At 54.2% G+C, this 10,119-nt stretch overlaps 1 long non-coding RNA gene across 1 annotated transcript; it reads left to right on the top strand.

The window, feature by feature from the left end:
• The first annotated feature begins 315 nt into the window (after window positions 1-315).
• LOC146335472 (uncharacterized) lies at window positions 316-7,748 on the top strand. The gene is made up of 3 exons (XR_014786023.1): window positions 316-2,422; window positions 3,904-4,104; window positions 7,279-7,748. It is a non-coding gene; the product is annotated as an uncharacterized LOC146335472 (long non-coding RNA).
• Window positions 7,749-10,119: the final 2,371 nt, after the last annotated feature.

Raw genomic sequence — 10,119 nt, 5'->3', positions numbered from 1 at the left:
GTGAGAACCGGTCACGACACCCACTGAGCAGCTTTGCTTCGAAAGCCGCGACGGAAATTCAGAAGAGCGCTGGGCGGTGACGACGACTAAGAAAAGAACCCCGCGGGACGTCAATTAAGGGCAGGCTCCGCTTACGTTACAGCGGCGGTGCCCGCGCGCCCCCGGGCCCCCCGGGGACGCTCCACGCGTGCCTGTGCCCCCCGGGACCGGCGCCGCTCCGCTGTCTCGGCGAGCCGGCCCCGAGGGAACGGAGCGCCTCCGCCCGTCCGGGCGCCCGCCGGGTGTGGGGCTGCAGCTCCCGCCGCGGGGCCGTTGGGGGATGATGGGAGTGGCGGTCCCGCACACCCGGGGGCGCTCGCTTCGGACGGCTGCAGAGCGGGTCGGAGGGGCAACCCGGCGCCCTGCGTGGCCCCCTCCGCGCCGCGGCAAGGGCGCCCCGCGGCGCTGCCCCCCTCCTGCTCCGCCGCCCCTCCGCTTGCCCGATCCGCCCCGAGGGGGAGGCGGCGGAGCTGCTCCCGCTCCTCTCTCTCCTCCCTCGCTCGGACAGGGCAGCCGGGCCGGCAGCTGGCGCCCCGACCCAGGCACGTGCCCTGGGAAGGGCCCAGTGACGCCCCCGACCTCTGGCGCCTGCCTGCCTCTTCTTGCTACCCTGCCTTCGCCCACGTGCTCCGGGCAGGAGAGATCAGCGGTGCATCTGGGCAACTTCAGGCTCGGGGCTTCATGGTCTAAATGGGAAGGGGGCTCCTTAGATAGGGAGACAATTCTCTCTCTCCTCTCTCTGTCTCGTAATACTAGAAGTCAACGGGGTCCTCCCATGAAGCGGATTGGTGAGAGATTCGGGACAGTTAAAAAGAAATAAAAATAACCTCTTCGGGCAGCGCATGGTTAAACTATGGAATTCGCCACCACAAGGCGTAGTGATGGCCACCACTTTGGACAGCTTTGAAAGGGGGTTGGACACATTCATGGCGGAGGGGAAGGCTATCAATGGCTACTAGTCCTGATGACGGCTCTATGCTACCTCCAGTATCAGAGGCAGCGCGCCTCTGTGCGCCAGTTGCTGGGGAACATGGGCAGCTCTCCTGTTGCACTCCTGCTGGTGGGCTTCCCGTGGGCGGCTGGTTGGCCACTGTGTGAACGGACTGCTGCACTAGAGGGACCCTGGGTCGGATCCAGTAGGTTCTGTGCCTTATCGCCAGGCGCATGACCTCAAAAGGTGGTGAGCTGGCCCAGCTGTGTTTTGTGGCTGGGGCCTCGGACGTCTTCCCCAAAGCCCTATGCTGGTGGCACAACTGGCAGCCCACGGCGCTCCCACAGCGTGATGCGCCTGGGTATCAATGCTGCCCCAAGCTCCCCGCCTACTGCTCCGGCAGACACAGGCTGGGGCATCTTCATTGTCGTGGCTCTGCAGCATGGCCTGGCTGGCATGCCGCTGGGCATCAATGGTCTGGAAGGGTGGGGTGTGTTGTTAAACCCAGGGGGACCGCAGCTCTTACAGCACCCTTCCCCAACCTGGTGCCCTCCGGATGCATTGGACGGCAACTCACATCGTTCCCAGCCAGCATGGCACCAGGTTGAGGAAGTCTGTCTTATGGGAGTGGGAAATCCTTTCATTATACCAGCTTGAGCAGCAGAGGGGGCTTGCGTGCCACTTCTGGAAGGGGAAGGGGAAGGGAGTGCCCCCAGCCCTGCCTCGCTTTATTCCTTCTTTCCAGGGCCTTCTGGCCTCACTCTTTCCAGGCATGCATCTGAGGAAGAGCTCTCACGCCCACAGATGGGTTGCCCCGCCAGCCCTTTCACCCAGTTGGTCCTTTAGGCAGCTACTCAACAGTTGGCTCTTTCCCCAGTGCAAAGACTGGCAAGCCTTCTTCCCCATCTGGATTTCTGCTTGTCCAGAAGTGGTGAAAGGGCCCATAGCCTGAGAGCAAGTTAGCACGCCTTTCCAGAGGGAACCTTGGGTCCCTTCTTTCGGGGGACCAAGTAGAAACAGTCCAGGCAAGTCACCATAGTTTCGTTCCCCAAAGGCCAAAATTGGACTAGTGATGATTGATCAGGACTGGACTGTCCCTGGAAAATTAGGACAATCACAGCGTTTGGCTATGCTGCTGCCTTGGCGGAATGTAAATGTAATTAAATAGAGATGCACACATTCTCTTTCCTAGGACATCCCCCTGTCCTCTCCTCAGCCCTCTTTGCGTGCCAGCCAGAAGCTTAAAAATACACCTGAAAGAGACTTTGGGCCAGAACAGCACTATTACTATTGCCACAAAAGCTTACACCATTTTGGATGTTCCGAAAAGCTAGCAGAGGAAGAATATTGCTGAATACCGACCAGAGGTGGATTCTTTGATGTCTACCTTTTGCACAGTTCACATTCCCAGCACTGTCGCGTGTGCAAGGGGCTTTTGAACAACAGAGCAGGGTAAATATTGAAGGATTACATCCAGCTTGCTCAAGCCACAAAGGAGGCAGACAACCGGGTCTTTCTGGGTTCACTTTTAACTCACACTTTGCACACCCTGGTTGAGTGTTGATTCACTCCCTTGCTCCATTGTGCGCATGGAGTGGGCCTCCTCCGCTCCTGCAGATGACTAAATGCCCAGCCCTTTCTCTAAGGAGACTTGAAAACCCTCTACCTCTCTGGGACACATCTCCAGAGAAAGCGTGTTCATTGTCTGCCAAGAAACAACAGAAGCTGAAACTGACTCCATTTCCTGGGAGCAAAGAATTCCAGCCTTCGCAAACTCAAGAGACATTCGAAGTGCTTCCCCCCACCCCCAGGCTTTGATTCAAAAGCGTGGCTCCTTTTCAGACTTTTCCCCTTGAGTTTCCTCTCATGCAATTCACAAATGGGTCCCAATGCCTCAAAAAATAAGATCCGTGGTCAGCACAGAAGGATTAGATTTTATTTTTTTTAAACCTCTGAATGCATTTGCACATTAGGTAGGATTCCAAATCCAAACTAAAATCAGTGGTTAGTGATTTTAGGTGTTTTATGCTGCGATGCGATACACTGTATGCTATACTAATCACTTAGTATTCACACTTACCTAGGAGTAAGCCCCATTGCATGGGAGTTGTGAGCATACATGCAGAGGGCTGCACTGTAAATAATAATACTGATTGTAATTAATCGCAAATAATCAAAATAACAAAAAAGGGTGTGAAGTTGATCTGCAGGCTTTAGGCTATGATCCTGTGCCCAGTTACCTGGGAGTAAGCACCAGTGGATTCAATGGAACTTACTTCTGAGTAGGCATGTGTAGGCGTCTCCTGTTAATGGCATAATCAGGAGATTAAGCAACAGTGCAATCCTATGCATGGTTACTCAGAAGTAAGTCCTGCTGTGTTCAGTGGGCTTACACCCAGGAAACTGCATAGGATGGCAGCCTAAAGTTTACCTGGGAGTAAGACCCAATGAACATAATGGGAGATATTTTTGAGTAACTGAAGTTTGCACTGTCGGGCTGCAGTCTATGCGCACTTTCTTGGGGAAACATCCACTGAATTCAGTGGGACTTATTTCTGAGTAAACATGCATAGGGTTGGACCGAATGCTTTTACTTAGTCCTTCCGGGTCCATTTTCATCATTAGGGCAAATTTTAATTGGTTGGCTGCGGATCCAGGGCACACTTGTTAATCTTTTGAACCTCTTTTGGTTCTGGTGTTACTGGTGTAATAAGGAACAAAAAGGAAATAATAGAGACCACCTTTCAGTCTGACAGTTGTGTGAAAGGCTGTATTGATTAAAGTCCACCTTATTTCACACATCCTTCAAGAATATCTCAGCTTATATTGATTCTTTGGTCTAAAAAAAGGCAAATTTATATAGAGTTGATCAATAAATTAAGTGATTCTTTCGTTTAAAAGCAGATGATTAATTACCTCACTTTTTCAATCAGTTGGCTGCCTAGGTCTGAAGAATAACGCAGGAGGTGAACTGGAAATACCACAAAGGGCAGCTTTTTTGATCAACAAAAGGACCATTCAGAAACGAAAATAAGACATTTAAAAATCACGGATGATTCTCCCCCTTCATTTCCAGAATATCGTTCTTGAGAAATCAGCGTGGTTTTGGAATGGAGATTTTGGTTCCCTCCTGGGTAAGGTTTTAAAGCTAAGCGATCCTCCTATGTGGGTGGGAAAGTTTCTTTCAGGAGAAGTTGCCATTAACAGCTGTCATGGTGGCATTAGCATGAAAGGAGGCTAGAAAATGCAGAGCTCAGGGAATTCTCAGGCAGAAACGCACGCGCCCATCCACAGAGCAACAGGCCCCGACGGAGCACCCGGGATGGTGCTGCTGTGTAACTCCCGCGTGAGTCTGCCTGGGAGTTCCCACGATCAGTTCCACATTTCAGCTACAAATTGGCCATGTGTGTCTCATGAGCAGCCACCTGTCAGGGGTGCTTTGACCAGGGCACCCGCACTGAGCAGAGGGTTGGACTCGAGGGTCGCATAGGCCCCTTCCAGCCCTACTGTTCTATGGGTCCGTGATTCTCCGATTCATGCCAGAGCAGTGGCGTTGTGGGCGCAACCCGGGTAAAAGTACAAAAATGGGAATCGAGGATCCTCTAAGATACTGAAAGTGAAGATGGGGCGGGGTTATGGCGCGCGCCCCTTCCAGCAGGAAATCGAGTTCCGCATGTTTCCGGGATGGCACCTGCCAGCTCAAAGGCTCGGCGGGCACGATGGGTCGGGCAGAACGGAACAGTCGCGGCAGCTCCTCGGGGTGCCAGCCTGCCGCCGAACACAGCGGCGAGGAGCGCCTGGGCGGCGGCGCAGCGCAGCGCAGCAGCCTGCGTGGGGCCGCTTGCTTGGCGCGCAGCCCGGCCGAGCGGAGCGGCTGCGTCGGCGGCAGGGGGGCCGGCGGGAGGCTCGCCGGCCCGGGGCCGGGGCTCGCCCAGCGGAGGGCCGCGTCCGCAAGCCCCAGGGCGCGGCGCGGCCCCGCGGAGCAGCGCAGGGCGGGCGCGGGCGGGCCGGGGCGCCCTCCGCGCGAGGCGGCCGTGTTCCGGGGCGGAGGGCGCGCGGGCCCATTCGGCACGGTGCAGCCTCCCGCCGCCGAGCGTGACCGCGGGTGAATGGCGCGCCCGGAGCCGCCTCCCCGCGTCGCGAAGCGGAACATTGCGAATTAGCGCCCCGTCTCGGTCAATTTTCCACCGCTTTGCGCCCCGCCGCCGCCGCCGCACGCGCGCGTCCAGCCCGGCGCGGCGCATCGCGGCCGGCCCGCTGTGCGGGAAGAGCCGTGTCATCGAGGCAGCAGGGAGCCGAGGGGCGGCCGCCCGCCCGGCGGCGCTCGGGGAGGGAGCCGGAGGCGGCGCGGCGCGGGCGAGGAGCGCTCGGAGGGGGGCCGGGGCCCTTCGGCGCCCGGCCCGGCCCGGCCCGGCCCCCGCGCTCGGGGCTGGCTGTCCGGGGCCCCGCTGGCGCCTGCTCGGCCTCGTGCGCCTCCCCTGGCACGAGACGCGGCTGCGGGGGCTTGCGCTGAGCGGCGCCCCGCTGCAGGAGGCGGGCGCTGGCGTTGCGCGTCCGGATGGCGCCGCACCCCGAGATCCCAGCCCAGGCCTGCAAAGGCTTCCTCGGGGGTGAATTCCACGGGCTGGGGGGAGCTTGCTCCTGCGTAATCGTGCACATGCTGTCGGGCCCTGTGCGCGCTTGCTCGGAAACAGGGCCCGTTCGTTCAGTGGGCTTACTCCAGGTAAACGAGCGTGTGTCTGATGGCGGCCTTGCAGGGCAGTCCGGAGCTTTTTTACCGAGCAGAGAGTGTCCCGTGGGCTCACTCCCGGTTCATAGGGCTGCAGCCTGACGGGGCCGTCTCCACAGTTAGCCCCGCTGTATTCAACAGGGGTTTTAAAAGAATGCCTGTGATTTGTTTATCCTTTTTTAAAATTAAAAGCTGCCTGAGGTGATGAATACCTAACATAATACCATTCATACCCTTTAACCTTTAGGGGTATGAAAGGGTGCCCTTCATACCCTTCGGGGTGGGGTGGGAAGGGGAGGGGATACTGTTCTCTCTCTTTCGGGACAGAAATGCCCCCACCCCATGGCCTTTCTGCTATGACTACTTTGTATGTTCTAATGTTGGGCCTTGGCCTGGAAAATGGATTAGGGGGTCAGTCGTCTCAAATTAAAGTCTGTTTTGATTTATTTTATGATTAATACTTGTATACTGCTTAATATTTTAAACTTTATTATAACATTTTGATAAAAGAAAAGATGGGGGGAAAGAAAACTGTGGCCACATAGATTTGAATATATCAGTTTCAATGCATACAATTTCAATGCATACATGGAAATACAGTTTTCTAAGAACTATACATAAACTTCAACAAAAGCAGACCAAAGATCCAAATAAGTATCCATTCTGTATACACCACCCATTCAAATGTGGAAAGCATTGTAAAGTCTTCAGTCCATTGCATTATAGGAGGTGAGTGTTTTTCCTTCCAATGCTGTATTATCAGTCTTTAGCTGTCAGAAGGGTGTGGAAAATCGATTTACACTGACCATGCATCTAGGAAGGGGGTAGATAATTTAAAAGAGCTTGTACATCAGTAAATATAAAGGAGTATTCCAATACCAAATTTATCCATATAATGGCTTCCCAGAAAGGGGCAACTACTGGGCATTGCCAAAACATATGCTTAAAAGAAGCATTAGCCGTGTTACCCTTGTGTTTTTGCTGAATGAGATGCAAACCTGAGATCCAAAGATGCATCAGATACAGATGCCAAGGCTGTGATCCAAATGGGATAGTCCAGTTCCCTATTCCATTCCTGCATATACCAGGTGTTGTACAAACCACTGTTTCTGTCCTGATTGGTAAGCACACTGGTTAACCTTGCAATGTGCCATCTCCCCGCCCCCCCCGCCCCCGTGACTGCTAACAGTCAGTCCGCAGTGCACAATGGATCTATCTGGAAGGCTTCCAGTTAAGAGCAAGCTTCCCCCACCCCCTCAGCAGAGCTCATGCTCTGCATGACAGAAATTCAACAGGTGAAGATTCCCCCCTATGTGGCAATGAAGTGACGAGGGACTTTCACCTGCTGGATTTCTGCCTGCCATGCAGAAATCCAGAGGGGGTCCTGCCAGAGGAAAAATGAATGCAACTAGCAGCCACCCAGGTCTGCATATTTCCAATGTCTGGCATGCTTCAGGAGGCAGCTACAGCTGCAATTGCTGTCCATATGCTCTTCTGGCCCATGCCCTCTGGGGAGTGGTGTTGCCAAAAGGTTGCCAATGTGTGTGTGTCTTTTTTTTCTTTTTTCTTTTTTTACCAGGCCCCTGTTTTTCTGCACTTAACAGCAGCATGGCCTGCACATGCATCCTTACCTCCGAGCGGATCTGCTGACTTTTGCTCAGTCAAGCTACTGTTAAACCAAGGAGCAGGCCAGGTCAGGATTTTCCTGATCAGTTGGCAACCCTAGCAGAGCAAAGAATCCTGGTTTAGCATATCCAGGCCTCCCTCCATCAGGGGCCTTCATGACAGGTCCAGGAGAGCCAGTGAAGCATAGTGGTTGGAGTATTGGACTGGGGGGATCCGGGTTCTAGTCCCCACTGGGCCATGAAGCTCACTGGGTGACTTTGGGCCAGTCATTGATTCTCCACCTAACCTACCTCACAGGGTTGTTGTGAGGGTAAAATGGAAAGGAGAAGGATCATGTACGCTGCCTTGGGTTCTTTGGAGGGAAAGGTGGGATATTCATGAAACAAATGCATAAATGAATAAAACTTTGCTGTGTTTGAATGGCAGAACTCCCCCACTCTCCTGCCTCCCAATCTACCCCCAGGTAGAGAACTTTCTGAAGAGCTGCCTTTGGGTTGCAGCCGCACTCCCCCCCCCCCCCCCGTGGCCCCAGCTAGATGCTGTCCAGTGGAGGCTGGTGGTTCTGATGTCAGTCAGGCGGGGAATCTGCTCCAGGGTTCAGTCAGAATTCTAAAGGAGCTATGCAGCCCAGAGCCGATTCACCGCCCCGCTGACATCGGAACCACCAGCTCCACTGACCTGTCTCTGTTCACCCCGCTGTCAGCAGCCCATCGCATGTGGAGCGCGGGGCGGGGGGGGGGGGGCAGGGCCCCGGGCTGGTTAATGCAAGACCAGCTTGGCAGTGTGCTGTTTAATTACCCTGCACACTCCACCAACTGGGGCTTTGGTCCTGCGAGAGACATCAGCATAACAAGGCTTATTGGTTTGCTAATAGAAGTGCCTTTTTGAAAAAGCTCAGAGGAGGCCCATTGGGGACTTTATGGCAAGGAAACATATCATTAGCTAACAAATTACTCCTGGAGGGGCCAGGCACTGCCCCTAACAATAGGCGAGGCCCTGTCCTGCTGTCCTATTCAGCAGCGCCCACCCTCCTCCTGCGCCTTCACATGTGGCTTTCAAAGATGCCTCTGCAGCGCTCATAAACCTGCCCACGCAAACGCAGACACAGGATACTCTCTCCTCTGCGTTCACCCAGAACTGAACCCCGCTTGTGCCTGTTCGCAAGAGGAAAGCCGCCCATCAGCAGGGCCCTGCTAGAGCAGGCCAAGGACCCATCTTGTCTCCTATCCTGCCTCCCACAGCGGTCAGCTCAAGGATCCCAGGAAGCTCATAGGCCAGGTGGGCAGAGCTGATGGATGAATTAATTGATTCTTCAGCTTCAAAGCAGGGGGCTGTTTGTCCCCATGACCTACAATGCAGAGGTTGGCTGTCTGCACCTGGAGCTTCCATAGAGCCATCATGAGTATTAGCCATTGCTCAATCTCTCTTTCTCCTTCCTCCTCCTCCCTGCATTCCTTCTCCTTTCTCCTCTAGTCCCCCTATTCCTTGTCCTTCTTTCCTTCCCTCTCCTCCTCCTCCCATTCCTTGTCTTTCCTTCTTTCCCCTTCTCCTTCCTTCCCCCATTCCTTGTCTCCTCCTCCTCGTCTTCATGGCAGATCAAGGCCCTCCTACCCTTCCTTGAATCTGTCTAATCCCCTTTTAAAGATAACTGGGACTATCTGGGACCACAACACACCTTGTGGCAGAAAATTCCAGATATTTATTGTGCATTGTGTGAAGGAGGACACACACACCCCCATGCCATTTGGGGGAGGGGAGGGGGTCTGTCCTGAATCTGCTGCCAATCAGTTTCACTGGATTTCCCTGAATTCTAGTGTAACAAAAGAGGAAGAAGCCCCTCTTCCTACCCACTTTCGCCATGCCACGCACAGTTTTATAAACCCGAGTCATGTCATCTCTACATCCCACCACGTGGCAAGGAGAATCTTTTCCATGCAACTGGAGCCAGGCTGGCCCAAGATATTTTAGCTGCCTGGGGCAAAGAACAAGATGGTCCCCCCACAATTCCATGTACAAAAAGCTGGCTGGACTGGCTGTGGACTCTTTCTTCACTCTGCCCATGAGACAGCAGCCTCCTCTGCACTGGAAGGCATCAGGCTAGTTCAAGGGATAGCAGCATGGTATACAGGTATCCCCTCCAACACCTTGCTGCTGCCATCTCCTAGCTTCTGCCACCAGAAGCAACTGCTTCACTCAGCCTCCTGGCAGGGCTGGCCCTGAACTGGAGAGCTCTTTAAGAGAACAAGGGAGAGCAGGAGGTGCATTGGTCTTGAGCTGAGACTTATTGGAAGCTAAGGAGAGAAAGCCCCTTCATGGATCACTGCCTTGTTGTGGCGAAGGGGCTTGCGTAACTCAGTGTAGCCATAAGCTATGCCGTGCAGGGCCACCCAAGACGGACAGGTCATGGCAGAGAGTTCTGACAAAATGTGGTCCACTGGAGAGGGAAATGGCAACCCACTCCAGTATTCTTGCCAAGAAAACCCCATGGAACGTATCACAAGGCTAAAAGAGATGACGCCGGAAGATGAGCCCCTCAGGTCGGAAGGTGTCCAATATACTACTGGGGAAGAGCACAGGGAATTTCCAAGTACCGCCAGAAAGTGAAGCGGCTGGGCCAAAGCCGAAAGGACACTCAGCTGTGGATGTGTCCGGTGGTGAAAAGAAAATCCGATGCTGTAAAGAACAATATTGTTTAGGAACCTGGAATGTCAGATCAATGAATCAAGGTAAGCTGGAGGTGGTCAAACATGAGATGGCAAGATTGAACATCGACATCTTGGGAATCAGTGAACTC

Source organism: Heloderma suspectum, chromosome 15 (assembly GCF_057233095.1).
Source record: "Heloderma suspectum isolate Gila_16-S chromosome 15, 16-S_ref, whole genome shotgun sequence".
Taxonomy (NCBI): domain Eukaryota; kingdom Metazoa; phylum Chordata; class Lepidosauria; order Squamata; family Helodermatidae; genus Heloderma; species Heloderma suspectum.
This window is presented reverse-complemented; position numbering and strand designations above follow the sequence as displayed.